This window comes from Panulirus ornatus, chromosome 53, assembly GCF_036320965.1.
Source record: "Panulirus ornatus isolate Po-2019 chromosome 53, ASM3632096v1, whole genome shotgun sequence".
In the NCBI taxonomy this organism is placed as follows: domain Eukaryota; kingdom Metazoa; phylum Arthropoda; class Malacostraca; order Decapoda; family Palinuridae; genus Panulirus; species Panulirus ornatus.
Genome location: NC_092276.1, coordinates 18,505,831 through 18,521,404, shown reverse-complemented (window position 1 = coordinate 18,521,404; position 15,574 = coordinate 18,505,831). Strand labels below are relative to the sequence as shown.

At 52.0% G+C, this 15,574-nt stretch overlaps 1 long non-coding RNA gene across 1 annotated transcript; it reads left to right on the top strand.

Annotated features, from left to right (window-relative positions):
* The first annotated feature begins 138 nt into the window (after positions 1 to 138).
* Positions 139 to 13,105, top strand: LOC139765285 (uncharacterized). The gene is made up of 2 exons (XR_011716634.1): positions 139 to 695; positions 11,885 to 13,105. It is a non-coding gene; the product is annotated as an uncharacterized lncRNA (long non-coding RNA).
* Positions 13,106 to 15,574: the final 2,469 nt, after the last annotated feature.

Genomic DNA, 15,574 nt, shown 5'->3' with positions numbered 1-15,574 from the left:
AGGGGAGAGTAGGGGAGAGTAAGGGAGAGTAAAGGAGAGTAGGGGAGAGTAAGGGAGAGTAGGGGAGAGTAAAGGAGAGTAGGGGAGAGTAAGGGAGAGTAGGGGAGAGTAAAGGAGAGTAGGGGAGAGTAAGGGAGAGTAGGGGAGAGTAAAGGAGAGTAGGGGAGAGTAAGGGAGAGTAGGGGAGAGTAAGGGCGAGTGTACGACCACCCCCTGCAGGGGGGGAGGTCTTCAATCCTTCCCTCGCTGCATGTGAGGTTCCTTGACCCCCCCCCCCCCCCCCAAACACACACACATGACGCTCCTGGCTGGATCATGAGGTAGGGTTGAGGCAGGACCATAATGCAGGATCATGAGGTAGAGTTATGAGGCAGGTTTACGAAGTAGAGTTATGAGGCAGAACCATAAGGCAGGATCATGAGGTAGAGTTATGAGGCAGGATCATGAGGCAGGATTATGAGGCAGGACCATAATGCAGAATCATGAGGTAGGGCTGAGGCAGGATCATGAGGCAGGGCTATGAGGCAGGACCATAATGCAGAATCATGAGGTAGGGTTGAGGCAGGATCATGAGGAAGGGCTATGAGGCAGGACCATAATGCAGGATCATGAGGTAGAGTTATGAGGCAGGTTTACGAAGTAGAGTTATGAGGCAGAACCATAAGGCAGGATCATGAGGTAGAGTTATGAGGCAGGTTTACGAAGTAGAGTTATGAGGCAGAACCATAAGGCAGTTGGGGGGTTTTGTGGTGGTTGGGTTGGTTTGGGGTGGACTCCCAGTGTGGTGGTTGGGGGTGGTGGATCCCGTGTGGTGGGGGGTGGTGGTGGACTCCAGTGTGGGGGTGTGGTGGTGGGGGACCCCCAGTGTGGGGGTGTGGTGGTGGTGGACCCCCAGTGTGGGGGTGTGGTGGTGGTGGACCCCCGTGTGGGTGTGGTGGTGGTTTGACTCCCAAAGTGTGGTGGTGGGGTGGACTCCCTTTGGGGTGGTGTGGGGTGGTGGACTCCAGTGGGGGTGGTGGACTCCCAGTGTGGGGGTTTGTGGGGGACTGCCAGTTGGTGGTGTGGTGGACCCCCAGTGTGGTGGTGGTGGTGGGGTGGACTCCCAGTGTGGTGGTGTGGTGGTGGGGGACCCCCAGGGGGTGGTGTGGTTGGGGTGGACTCCCAGTGTGGTGGGGGGGTGGACCCCCAGTGTGGGGGTTTGGGGTGGTGGTGGTGGGTCAGGGGGTGCTGGGTTCCCGTCCCCCGTGGGGGAATGGGGGCGAGGGGGTTTCAGAAAGGGGAGGGTGGGTGGGGTGGCCTAGCCACAGAAAGGGTAGGCCTGGGGCCACGTGGGGGTGGCCTAGCCACAGTGGGGGTGGGCCCTGCCACAGTGGGGTGGCTAGCCACAGTGAGGGTAGGCCCTAGCCACGTGGGGTGGGCCTAGCCACTTTGAGGGTAGGCCAAACCCACGTGAGGGTGGGCCTTAAAGGCCACAGTAGGGTGGGCCCTAGCCCATTGAGGGTAGGCCTGCCACAGTAAAGGGTAGGCCTACCCACAGTGGGGGGTTTGGGGGCCCGGCCTGGCGCACTCATCGCGGGGGAAAGGTGACGTAAACCCCACAGGGAAACATCGTGCGCCCGGCTGACAGTCGTGCTCAGGGGGTTTGCGACGGTGCGTGTGGCGCTGATCAGCGTAATTTTTGGGGCTGACGCCAGCGACCATTGTGGTGTTGGGAAGGGGGTTTGGGGGTCTCGTGGCGGTGTGTGGGGGTGGCTGAAGGTCTGGTGAGGGCGCTATGATCTCTGGCCGGGGTTTGGGGGGCCGGGGATTTCCCACGGGGAGAGGCAGGATGTCTGGCCCGGGGCTCCCAGGGGGAGAGGCGGGAGCTCGGGCCAGGCTACCAGGGGAGAGGCAGGATGCTCTGGCCAGGGCTACCAGGGGGAGACAGGATGCTCTGGGCCCAGGCTACCACGGGGAGAGGCAGGGGCTCTGGCCAGGGCTACCAGGGGAGAGAGGCAGGATGCTCTGGCCAGGGCTACCACGGGAGAGAGGCAGGATGCTCTGGCCCGGGCTCCCCAGGGAGAGAGGCAGGATGCTCTGGCCCAGGGCTACCACGAGGGGAGGCAGGACGCTCTGTGGCCGGGGTACCACGGGGGAGAGGCAGGATGCCCCGGCCCGCTCATCCACGGGGGGAAGAACCCCACCGGGGAAGACCCCCACTGGAGGAGACCCCAAAATGGGGGAAGACCCCACACTGGGGGAAGGACCCCACACTGGAGGAAGCCCCCACACTGGAGGAAGACCCCACACTGGGGGAAGGACCCCACACTGGGGAAGAACCCCAAAAGGGAAGAACCCACATGGGGGAAGGACCCCACATGGGGAAGGACCCCACATGGGGGAAGGACCCCACACTGGGGGAAGGACCCACCTCCCCCTCAACAATGGCAGACATAGCCCCGACTACATTGCCATGAATAGAAACCTGTCTATCAAACAGGGACGGGGGTTTAGAGCGCATGACTGGGGTAGGCGCATGACTGGGGTAAGCGCATGACTGTGATGGAGCGCATGACTGGTGGAGCGCATGACGGGGTAGAGCGCATGACTGTGATGGAGCGCATGACGGGTGGAGCGAAATGACTGGTGGAGCGCATGACTGTGATGGAGCGCATGGAGGCATGAGGATATATGACTGGTTCACAAGGAATGCAGACTGTGTACAGTCACTGCTGATCACCGAGGTAGACACACGCCACCTCACAAGAACTCATATTTCCCTCTTTGTTTATAACCATTACATGAGATCTTACTTAAAAAATTATTTACATTATATATAAATATAATTAATATAATATATATATATATAATATATATATATATATTATATATATATTATATTTATATATATAAAATATATATATAAACAGGAAAGAATAAGGGGGTGTGTGGAGCTACACAAACAAAGGGTCACACACTAACAGGTGCGGACTGTGTGAGGTCACAGTAGACAGGTGGGACTGTGGGGAAGGTCACAGTAGACAGGTGCGGACTGTGTGGAGGTCACATAGACAGGTTGCGGACTGTGTGGAGGTCACAGTGGGACAGGTGCGACGGTGTGGAGGCCCACAGTAGACAGGTGCCGGACTGTGTGGAGGTCACAGTAGACAGGGCGGACTTGTGTGGTCACAATAGACAGGTCCGGACTGTGTGGAGGTCACAGCAGCAGGTGCGGACTGTGTGGAGGTCACAGTAGACAGGTGGCGGACTGTGTGGAGGTCACAGTAGAAGGTGCGGACTGCGGTGGGAAGTCAAGTAGACAGGTTGCGGACGGTGTGGAGGTCACAGTGACAGGTGCGGACGGGTGTGAAGGTCACGTAGACAGGTCCGGACTAGTGGAAGCCCACAGTAGACAGGTGTGGACTGTGTGGAGGTCACAGTAGACAGGTGCGGACTGTGTGGAGGTCACAGTAGACAGGTGCGGACGGTGTGAGGTCACAGTAGACAGGTCGGACTGTGTGGGGGGGGTCACAGCAGACGGGTTTGCGGACTGTGTGGGGGTCACAGTAGACAGGGACGTCATCACAAGATAATGATGAGGAAACGGCCGGAGCCGCTGGAGGCCACACCTCCGTCATGCAACCGCTCAACCTAAAAAATCATCCATAAGGTGGTCACCTTCCCAGCTACGGAGAGGAGAGCATCGCTGGCAGAACAAGGAAGACCTTCAGAACCACCTGTCCTTTGTTGCGTGTTGCAAGGTTGGCTCCGGCACGCTGATCACTGGTTGCGTCACCCCTCCCCCCCCCGGTACACTCCCCCACAAAAACCATGTGACGGCGTCATCCCCACACAACTGGGGTGTGGACGGGTCACCCCCACACAACCATGTGACGGCGTCACCCCCACACAACCTAGTGTGACGGGTCATCCCACAAAATCATGTGACGGCTCACCCCCACACAACCTAGTGTGACGGCGTCACCCCACACAACCTAGGGACGCGTCACCCCCACACAACTAGAAAGACGGCATCACCCCACACAACGTAGTGTGACGGCGTCACCCCCACAAAACCTAGTGTGACGGATCCACTTGCTCCTTCATGGGTCGCAGTGTGACGCAGGTGTAGCGTCACACTGTGGTGTCTAACACTGTGGTGGGAAGAGGGCCCTCACTCGGCTCCCACCGTGTGTGTCGCTGGTGGGAACTGTGTGCTCCACCACCAGGCTCCCCGCTCCACCACCAGGCTCCCGCTCCCCCACCAGGCTCCCCGCTCCACCACCAGGCTCCCCGCTCCACACCAGGCTCCCCGCTCACCCCCGGCTCCCCTCCACCACCAGGCTCCCCGCTTCCACACCAGGCTCCCCGCTCCACCACCGGGCTCCCCACCCCATGCATGGTCCCCTGTGTGGAGCCTGGTCCCCATCTACGCTGGGACCCAGCTGTCGTGGACATACACACGAGCCTGGGACCCCCATGACCACGAGCCTGGGACCCCCATGACCACGAGCCTGGGACCCCCATGACCACGAGCCTGGGACCCCCATGACCACGAGCCTGGGACCCCATGACCACGAGCCGGGGACCCCATTGACCACGAGCCTGGACCCCCAGGGACCACGAGCCTGGGACCCCATGACCACGAGCCTGGGACCCCATGACCCGGCCTGGGACCCCCATGACCACGAGCCTGGGACCCCATGCCACGAGCCTGGGACCCCATGACACGAGCCTGGGACCCCATGACCACGGGGCCTGGGACCCCCATGACCACGAGCCTGGGACCCCCATGACCACGAGCCTGGGACCCCCATGACCACGAGCCTGGGACCCCCATGACACGACCCTGGACCCCATGCCCACGAGCCGGGGACCCCCTGACCACGAGCCTGGGACCCCATGACCACGAGCCTGGGCCCCCCTGACCACGAGCCTGGGACCCCATGACCACGAGCCGGGGACCCCCTGACCACGAGCCTGGGCCCCCATGACCACGAGCGGGGGACCCTGACACGGGGGGGCCTGGGCCCCCCCAATGCCCGAGCCTGGGACCCCATGACCACGAGCCGGGGGACCCCCATGACCACGAGCCTGGGACCCCCATGACCACGAGCCTGGGACCCCCATGACCACGAGCCTGGGCCCCCCAGGGACCACGAGCCTGGGACCCCATGACCACGAGCCTGGGACCCCAGGGACCACGAGCCTGGGGACCCCCTCCCCATGACCAGTAGTGGGCCAGTGGTGGCTCGGGGGTGAGGGGCGGGTGTAGGTGTGGCAGGCCCGGCACTGTACACCCACATGAGGCACTGCTGCTCACCTCGTTAGTGCCAGGCAGTACACCACACCACAACACAACACACACACACGTCTGCTGGCAGAAACCCAGGACCGGGTCGGGTTTGCCCCCCATGTTACATCCGATTTCTGTAGCTGTTACGTTACTGACACGTCACAGCCAGACAGGTTTCACAACCTACGTTACCAGTAACCTACATTTGCCGTCCAGTGACTCAGTCACAATAACATCCACCAGTTATGTGATTATCGTTACACTGTTACTGTAGTGATGGGTACTCAGTGATCATGGTAACGATTATAGTAACTGAACACTACTAGTGTCACACATTATTACTGTTGTGATAATGATGTTTATTATCATTAATGATGATAATCTCTGGGGAAGTGTGTGGTGTTCTCTGGGGGAGAGTGTGTGGGGTGGGTGGGGGTGTGGGGTGGGGTGGGGTGTGGGGGAGAGTGTGTTGGTGGGGTGGGGGGGGGTGGGTTGTGTGGGGGGAGTGTTGGGGTGGGTGGGGGGGTGTGGGGGGGTGGGGGGGGGGTGTGTGGGGGAGAGTGGGGGGTTGGCGTTGGGGTGGGGTTGGGGTGGGGTTTTGTGGGGGAGGGGAAGGTTGTTTGATCTTACATGTAATCCAGGAGGGGCAGAGGCCAGCCAGCCCCCGGTGTTGCCAACCCTCTGGTGTGGCCCCGGGTAAAACCGCAGTGCCCCGTACCTCCCTCCTCCTCCCCCCGTACCTCCCTCCCTCCCCTGCCCCGTACCTTCCTCCCTCCTCCTGCCCCGTACCTCCCTCCCTCCTCCTGCCCCGTATCCCTCCCTTGCCCGTACCTCCCTCCCTCCCCTGCCCCGTACCTTCCCCCCCTCCTCCTGCCCCGTACCTCCCTCCCTCCCCCTGCCCCGTACCTCCTCCCTCCCCCTGCCCCGTACCTCCCTCCCTCCTCCTGCCCCCTTACCTCCCTCCCTCCTCCTGCCCCGTACCTTTCCCCCCCTCCTCCTGCCCCGTACCTTCCTCCCTCCTCCTGCCCGTACCTCCCTCCTCCTCCTGCCCCGTACCTTTCCCCCCCTCCTTGCCCAGTACCTCCCTCCCTCCTCCTGCCCCCTACCCCCCTCCCTCCTGCCCCGTTACCCTCACGAGCACAGATGACACAGTCATGAGTGATGACATGGTTCGTCCTCATGTACCTGGCCCGGGGCAAGAAGGAGTCAACCCCCTGACCTGAGCCAGGTGTGGCTTGTGTGTTCCCGCCTCACACACCTGTCCTCAGGTGTGAGGGGATGTGAGGCAGTGTCCTCATGAACTGCTCCACCACCTCTGCCTCACAGTGAGCCACACAGGAGCAGGAGGAACGCTCCCAAACTGGCACACCTGTCACACCTGCACACCTGCAGACATCACCAGTCAGGTGTATGTGAACCCAAACTGGCACACCTGTCCACCTGCACACCTCCCAGACATCCAGTCAGGTGTATGTGAACCAAACTGGCACACCTGTCACACCTGCACCTGCCAGACATCACCAGTCAGGTGTATGTGAACCCAAACTGGCACACTGTCACACCTGCACACCTCCCAGACATCACCAGTCAGGTGTAGTGAACCCAAACTGGCACACCTGTCACACCTGCACACCTCCAAAAATCACCAGTCAGGTGTATGTGAACCTTCGCCCCGCGCTAACACCTGACTACAACACTGGAACACGTGGGTTATGTGACGGTGTGCTACGGGGACCGTACCAAGATCGTGTTACGGGCGTCACAGAACGTGACGCGGGGCAACGTGATCCGGGGGCGGTGGCTCACCTGCCTGGGGGGAGGGGGGGGGAGGACCCCTGGGGGAGGGGAGGGGAAGGTGCCCCTGGTGGGGAGGGGAGGGGACCCCCGGGGGGACCCCTGGGGGAGGGGAGGGAGGACCCCTGGGGAGGGGAGGGGAAGGTGCCCCTGGTGGGGAGGGGAGGGGACCCCCCGGGGGGACCCCTGGGGGAGGGGAGGGTTACCCCGGGGGAGGGGAGGGGGACCCCGGGGACCCCTGAGAAGCCTTGCCTCTTACCCCTGGTTGTGGCCCCAGCCTCACGAGCCGCCATAAGGACCTTCGTGACATTATATATCAACGTGAGCAACGACCTTAATGCCGCTCTCTCCACTGCAAAGCTTCGTGCATTACGGGTGGATCAAGAACGTGACGATATGGGAATCTGGCCCTTACTGACACACACACACACACACACACCACACACACACACACACACACACACACACACACACACAGGTACACACGTACAGCCGGGGGGGGGGGACCAATTGACCGTAATAAGTACATGATGAACCAGGTCAAGTACTTTACACTTATACGAGTTACTTACATGGGAAGGAACACATTGTAAGTAATGTAAAGTAAGTCATTCACTTATCTCCACTACCCACACTGGCTGGCCAGTCACTACACAGGCAAGTAAGACGTAAAGTACCATGCATCACACATAAGTAAACTTACCACTTACAAGTTATGTGTGTGGTGTGTCCTCACCACCAGGCCGGGGTTCCCTCATCATCATCACTCACATTCTCTAGTCATTTTCCCTCCCCCGTCACTTTCATGTTCACCTTCATGATCATGATGTCACTATCCTCATACTTCACTACATGATCACCAACACATCACCTTCACCATCTCGTAATGACTTGTTGTCCTGTCTCATTCTCGTACTGAGCATCATGTTCACTATCGTCATATTCACACTCATCTTCATACATCACTATCGTCATATTCACACTCATCTTCATACATCACTATCGTCATATTCACATCATCTTCATACATCACTATCGTCATATTCACACTCATATTCATACATCACTATCGTCATATTCACACTCATCTTCATACATCACTATCGTCATATTCACACTCATCTTCATACATCACTATCGTCATATTCACACTCATCTTCATACATCACCATCGTCATATTCACACTCATCTTCATACATCACCATCGTCATATTCACACTCATCTTCATACATCACCATCGTCATATTCACGCTCATCTTCCCGATCGTACGTCACCATCCAGACCCAGTCACTATCATGTTCTTAATGACTCATGTTCACCGTCATGTCACTGTTCCAACATGTGTTTACATTCGTTACGTCACAGTATATCACATATCCACAACCCTTCTAATATAACACGACTTTATTTATGTATAAGTTCCATGTGTCACATCATGTTATGTTCTCTAGTTGTTCAATCACATGTTGTGTGAAGATGTGTAACATGACAGATGGCTTGGTAACATGTCTCTATGGTAACGTTTTGTAACACAAATGTTCAAGTGACAGGTAATATTTGTAACATGACCTTTGATGTATGGTAGAAGTAACACATGTATTGTAACAGTCACATGACACCTGCTTCTTGGTAACTGTGTGTGGTACTTTGGGAAACATCTGTATCAAAATGACACCGTGTGTGACAGGTGTAACATACTAATATGTGACAACGATACAGTGACCCATCCTCGTAACATGTTCACAGTAACTGTATGAACACAAAACCCAAACCTTAAACTTGTGACATATGTGCCTGGTAACACCTTGCAACACCTGTATATTAGAGACCTGTTGTAACACCTTCATATGGTAACGCACTTCTAGCACCTGTAACTTGGTGACGCACTTGTAACACCTGTATCTTGGTGACGCACTTGTTTAAAACCTATATCTTGGTGACGCACTTGTAACACCTGTATTGGTGACGCACTTGTAACACCTGGATTTTGGTGACACTTGCAACACCTGTATCATGGTGACACTTGTAACACCTGTAACTTGGTGACACTCGTAATGCCTGTATCTTGGTGACGCAATTGTAACACCAGTATCTTGTGACGTACTTGTGACACTGTAAATTGGTGACCACTCGTAACACCTGTATCTTGGTGACACACTTGTAACACCTGTATCTTGGTGACACACTCGTAATACCCGTATCATGGTAACCTATTGTAACACTGTATCTTGGTGACGTACTTGTAACACCTGTATCTTGGTAACGTACTTGTAACACCTGTATCTTGGTGAATTACTTGTAACACCTGTATCTTTGTGACACACTTGTAACACCTATATCTTGGTGACGCGTAGTTAAAGTAAATACGACACCTGGTCTTAATTAAGTCATGTGTGAACCATTATTTCTGTACCAAACATCTGAGCCAGACATCTGTTGTGGCTCACCCAGGCAGATCTATTCCCCAGTGTTGTATTATCATTATACATCATGAATAACCATGGGTCAGGTCATACATCATGGGTCAGGTCATACACCATGGAATAACTATAGGTCAGGTCATACATCATGAATAAACTATAGGTCAGGTCATACACTGTGCCTCTCAGTCAGCTATGCCACGACTGATGTTTGTACAACACATGTAACACAAGACCTTGTGGTATACAGGTGTTTCCCAGGTCACACTTGTGTTTCTCATACACAACAGTAAACCAAAGTGCGAACTCAAGTGTTCAATATGTGAGAAAATATGTCCGTTGAACACTGGTTCAACTTGAAGACATATTTGATATATGGTATATTTTTGGTTAGCTCTCTATCTGCACAATTATAGACCTGATAATTATAGGCCTGATAATTATAGGCCTGATAATTATAGGTCTGATAATTATAGGCCTGTTATTATAGGCCTGATAATTATAGGCCTGATTATTATAGGCCTAATAATTATAGGTCTGATAATTATAGGCTGATAATTATAGGTCTGATTATTATAGGCCTGATAATTATAGGCCTGATTATATAGGCCTGATTATTATACGCCTGATAATTATAGGTCTGATAATTATATGGCCTAATAATTATTAGGTCTGATAATTATAGGCCTGATAATTATAGGCCTGATAATTATAGGTCTGATAATTATAGGCCTAATAATTATAGGTCTGATAATTATAGGTCTGATAATTATACGCCTGATAATTATAGGTCTGATAATTATAGACCTGATAATTATAGGTCTGATAATTATAGGTCTGATAATTATAGGCCTGATAATTATAGGTCTGATAATTATAGGTCTATAATTATAGGTCCTAATAATTATAGGTCTTGATAATTATAGGTTGATAATTATAGGTCTGATAATTATAGGCCTAATTAATTATAGGCTGATAATTATAGGCCTGATTATTATAGGTCTGATAATTATAGGCCTATAATTATAGGTTCTGATAATTATAGGTCTGATAATTATAGGCCTAATAATTATAGGTCTGATAATTATAGGTCTGATAATTATAGGCCTAATAATTATAGGTCTGATAATTATAGGTCTGATAATTATAGGCTAATAATTATAGGCCTAATAATTATAGGTCTGATAATTATAGGCCTGATAATTATAGGTCTGATAATTATAGGTCTATAATTATAGGTCTGATAATTATAGGCCTGATAATTATAGGCCTGATAATTATAGGCCTGATAATTATAGGTCTGATAATTATATGTATGATAATTATAGACCTGATAATTATAGGTCTGATAATTATAGGCCTGATAATTATAGACCTGATAATTATAGGTCTGATAATTATAGGTCTGATAATTATATGTATGATAATTCCCTGCTGTAAACATGTTTCAATCCAGTGTCATACCGACTGATTCACAGATCCACTTACCATGGACAAGGCAAGATGATACGGAAGAGAGAGTAGGGGAGAGTAAGGGAGAGTAGGGGAGAGTAAAGGAGAGTAGGGGAGAGTAAGGGAGAGTAAAGGAGAGTAGGGGAGAGTAAGGGAGAGTAAAGGAGAGTAGGGGAGAGTAAGGGAGAGTAGGGGAGAGTAAAGGAGAGTAGGGGAGAGTAAGGGAGAGTAAAGGAGAGTAGGGGAGAGTAAGGGAGAGTAGGGGAGAGTAAAGGAGAGTAGGGGAGAGTAAGGGAGAGTAAAGGAGAGTAGGGGAGAGTAAGGGAGAGTAGGGGAGAGTAAAGGAGAGTAGGGGAGAGTAAGGGAGAGTAGGGGAGAGTAGGGGAGAGTACGGGAGAGTAAAGGAGAGTAGGGGAGAGTAAAGGAGAGTAGGGGAGAGTAAGGGAGAGTAAAGGAGAGTAGGGGAGAGTAAGGGAGAGTAGGGGAGAGTAAAGGAGAGTAGGGGAGAGTAAGGGAGAGTAGGGGAGAGTAAAGGAGAGTAGGGGAGAGTAAGGGAGAGTAAAGGAGAGTAGGGGAGAGTAAGGGAGAGTAGGGGAGAGTAGGGGAGAGTAAGGGAGAGTAAAGGAGAGTAGGGGAGAGTAAGGGAGAGTAGGGGAGAGTAAAGGAGAGTAGGGGAGAGTAAGGGAGAGTAGGGGAGAGTAAAGGAGAGTAGGGGAGAGTAAGGGAGAGTAGGGGAGAGTAAAGGAGAGTAGGGGAGAGTAAGGGAGAGTAGGGGAGAGTAAGGGAGAGTGTACGACCACCCCCTGCAGGGTGGGAGGTCTTCAATCCTTCCCTCGCTGCATGTGAGGTTCCTTGACCCCCCCCCCCCCCCCCCCAAACACACACACATGACGCTCCTGGCTGGATCATGAGGTAGGGTTGAGGCAGGACCATAATGCAGGATCATGAGGTAGAGTTATGAGGCAGGTTTACGAAGTAGAGTTATGAGGCAGAACCATAAGGCAGGATCATGAGGTAGAGTTATGAGGCAGGATCATGAGGCAGGATTATGAGGCAGGACCATAATGCAGAATCATGAGGTAGGGCTGAGGCAGGATCATGAGGCAGGGCTATGAGGCAGGACCATAATGCAGAATCATGAGGTAGGGTTGAGGCAGGATCATGAGGAAGGGCTATGAGGCAGGACCATAATGCAGGATCATGAGGTAGAGTTATGAGGCAGGTTTACGAAGTAGAGTTATGAGGCAGAACCATAAGGCAGGATCATGAGGTAGAGTTATGAGGCAGGTTTACGAAGTAGAGTTATGAGGCAGAACCATAAGGCAGGATCATGAGGTAGAGTTATGAGGCAGGATCATGAGGTAGGATTATGAGGCAGGACCATAATGTAGGATCATGAGGTCGGGTTATGAGGCAGGATCATGAGGTACTTGTGACCAAACCTGAATTAATGAGGCAGGGTTGCCTCATGATCCAACCTTCCTCACTGTTATGACACTATGTAACATAACAAAGAATTTCTTATAAAACGTAAATTCACGATTTCAAAATTCTGAAATAAAATAATATATATATATATATATATATATATATATATATATATATATATATATATATATATATATATATATATATATATAGATTAAGAAAAAAATAGATTCAGTGATGAATTAGAAGCCATGATGGTCGACTTAGTGTGTTGTTTTGTGAGATTACCGTCTGAAGTAAATAGTGTGTGTGTATGTGTGTGTGTGTGTGTGTGTGTGTGTGTGTGTGTGTGTGTGTGTGTATGTGTGTGCATGTGTGTGTGTGTGTATGTGTGTGTGTGTGTGTGTGTGTGTGTGTGTGTGTGTGTGTGTGTGTGTGTGTGCATGTGTGAGTGTGTGTGTAAGTGTACAACATTGATCATGATCATGTGTACAGTACAACCCTGCGTGTGCGCACACCAGTCTCCTCACACACTGACATTCTTGTGTTCAGTCAAGAGTTGTTGTATGTGTTGTGTCATGTTGTTGTCAGCAGCACATCACAACCTCCTTCTACAACTCATGCACAACAACAAACATGTATATTTTGTAGCTTTGATCTACAATTATATAACTACAGCTTTAATGTACACCTAAGACACATGTATATATGTGAATAAATATGTTTTATTGAATAGCATTTATCTTTATCCTGATCCATTATCTTTTGATTAATGATAATACATATAATAACAACAACAAGAACAACAACAACAACAATAATAATAATAATAATAAGCGGGGGGCTGGAAATCCTCCCCTCTCAATTTTTTTTAATTTTCCAAAAGAAGGAACAGAGAAGGGGGCCACGTGAGGATATTCCCTCAATGGCCCAGTCCTCAGTTCTTAACGCTACCTCGCTAACGCGGGAAATGGCGAATAGTTTGAAAAAAAAAAAAATAATAATAATAATAATAATAATAATTATCATTATTATTATTATTATAATAATAACAATAATACTAATGATAATAATAACTACTACTACTAATAATAATAATAATGATAATATCAATGATAATAATAATAATGATAATCATAACAATAATAATAATAATGATAATATTGTCATTATAAAATGAGACACAAATCTAATATGTCAGCCATAAGACATATCTGGTAACACTGCTACAGTATTATTTGTTCCTGCCTGTTGGTAACACTGTTATCCTTCAAAATAAACACGACGTGACGTCAGAGTATGGACGTGACGTCACTGATGACACACACGTTATTCACGACCCCCCCCCCCCCCCGAGGGGTCATTCAGGCAGGTCAGGGAGGAACGTGACCCTTGTTACCGCGGTAATGACCGGCCCCAGCCTGCCTGGTGGTGACCATGTGTTCATGATGACCGGAGATGCAGCCGGAAGTGTTGACCTCCGGATGTTGACTCTCACGGCGTCCGGGGGGGGGGGGGGGCCTACATGTGACGTAATTATTGTATTATGTGTGTGTGCAGGAGAAGGTGATCCACTGAACGTTAGGGACCCTCGTGGTGATCCACTGAACGTTAGGGACCCTCGTGGTGATCCACTGAACGTTAGGGACCCTCGTGGTGATCCACTGAACGTTAGGGACCCTCGTGGTGATCCACTGAACGTTAGGGACCCTCGTGGTGATCCACTGAACGTTAGGGACCCTCGTGGTGATCCACTGAACGTTAGGGACCCTCGTGGTGATCCACTGAACGTTAGGGACCCTCGTGGTGATCCACTGAACGTTAGGGACCCTCGTGGTGATCCACTGAACGTTAGGGACCCTCGTGGTGATCCACTGAACGTTAGGGACCCTCGTGGTGATCCACTGAACGTTAGGGACCCTCGTGGTGATCCACTGAACGTTAGGGACCCTCGTGGTGATCCACTGAACGTTAGGGACCCTCGTGGTGATCCACTGAACGTTAGGGACCCTCGTGGTGATCCACTGAACGTTAGGGACCCTCGTGGTGATCCACTGAACGTTAGGGACCCTCGTGGTGATCCACTGAACGTTAGGGACCCTCGTGGTGATCCACTGAACGTTAGGGACCCTCGTGGTGATCCACTGAACGTTAGGGACCCTCGTGGTGATCCACTGAACGTTAGGGACCCTCGTGGTGATCCACTGAACGTTAGGGACCCTCGTGGTGATCCACTGAACGTTAGGGACCCTCGTGGTGATCCACTGAACGTTAGGGACCCTCGTGGTGATCCACTGAACGTTAGGGACCCTCGTGGTGATCCACTGAACGTTAGGGACCCTCGTGGTGATCCACTGAACGTTAGGGACCCTCGTGGTGATCCACTGAACGTTAGGGACCCTCGTGGTGATCCACTGAACGTTAGGGACCCTCGTGGTGATCCACTGAACGTTAGGGACCCTCGTGGTGATCCTCTGAACGTTAGGGACCCTCGTGGTGATCCACTGAACGTTAGGGACCCTCGTGGTGATCCACTGAACGTTAGGGACCCTCGTGGTGATCCACTGAACGTTAGGGACCCTCGTGGTGATCCACTGAACGTTAGGGACCCTCGTGGTGATCCACTGAACGTTAGGGACCCTCGTGGTGATCCACTGAACGTTAGGGACCCTCGTGGTGATCCACTGAACGTTAGGGACCCTCGTGGTGATCCACTGAACGTTAGGGACCCTCGTGGTGATCCACTGAACGTTAGGGACCCTCGTGGTGATCCACTGAACGTTAGGGACCCTCGTGGTGATCCACTGAACGTTAGGGACCCTCGTGGGGATCCTCTGAACGTTAGGGACCCTCGTGGTGATCCACTGAACGTTAGGGACCCTCGTGGTGATCCTCTGAACGTTAGGGACCCTCGTGGTGATCCACTGAACGTTAGGGACCCTCGTGGTGATCCACTGAACGTTAGGGACCCTCGTGGTGATCCACTGAACGTTAGGGACCCTCGTGGTGATCCACTGAACGTTAGGGACCCTCGTGGGGATCCACTGAACGTTAGGGACCCTCGTGGTGATCCACTGAACGTTAGGGACCCTCGTGGTGATCCACTGAACGTTAGGGACCCTCGTGGTGATCCACTAAACGTTAGGGACCCTCGTGGGGATCCTCTGAACGTTAGGGACCCTCGTGGTGATCCACTGAACGT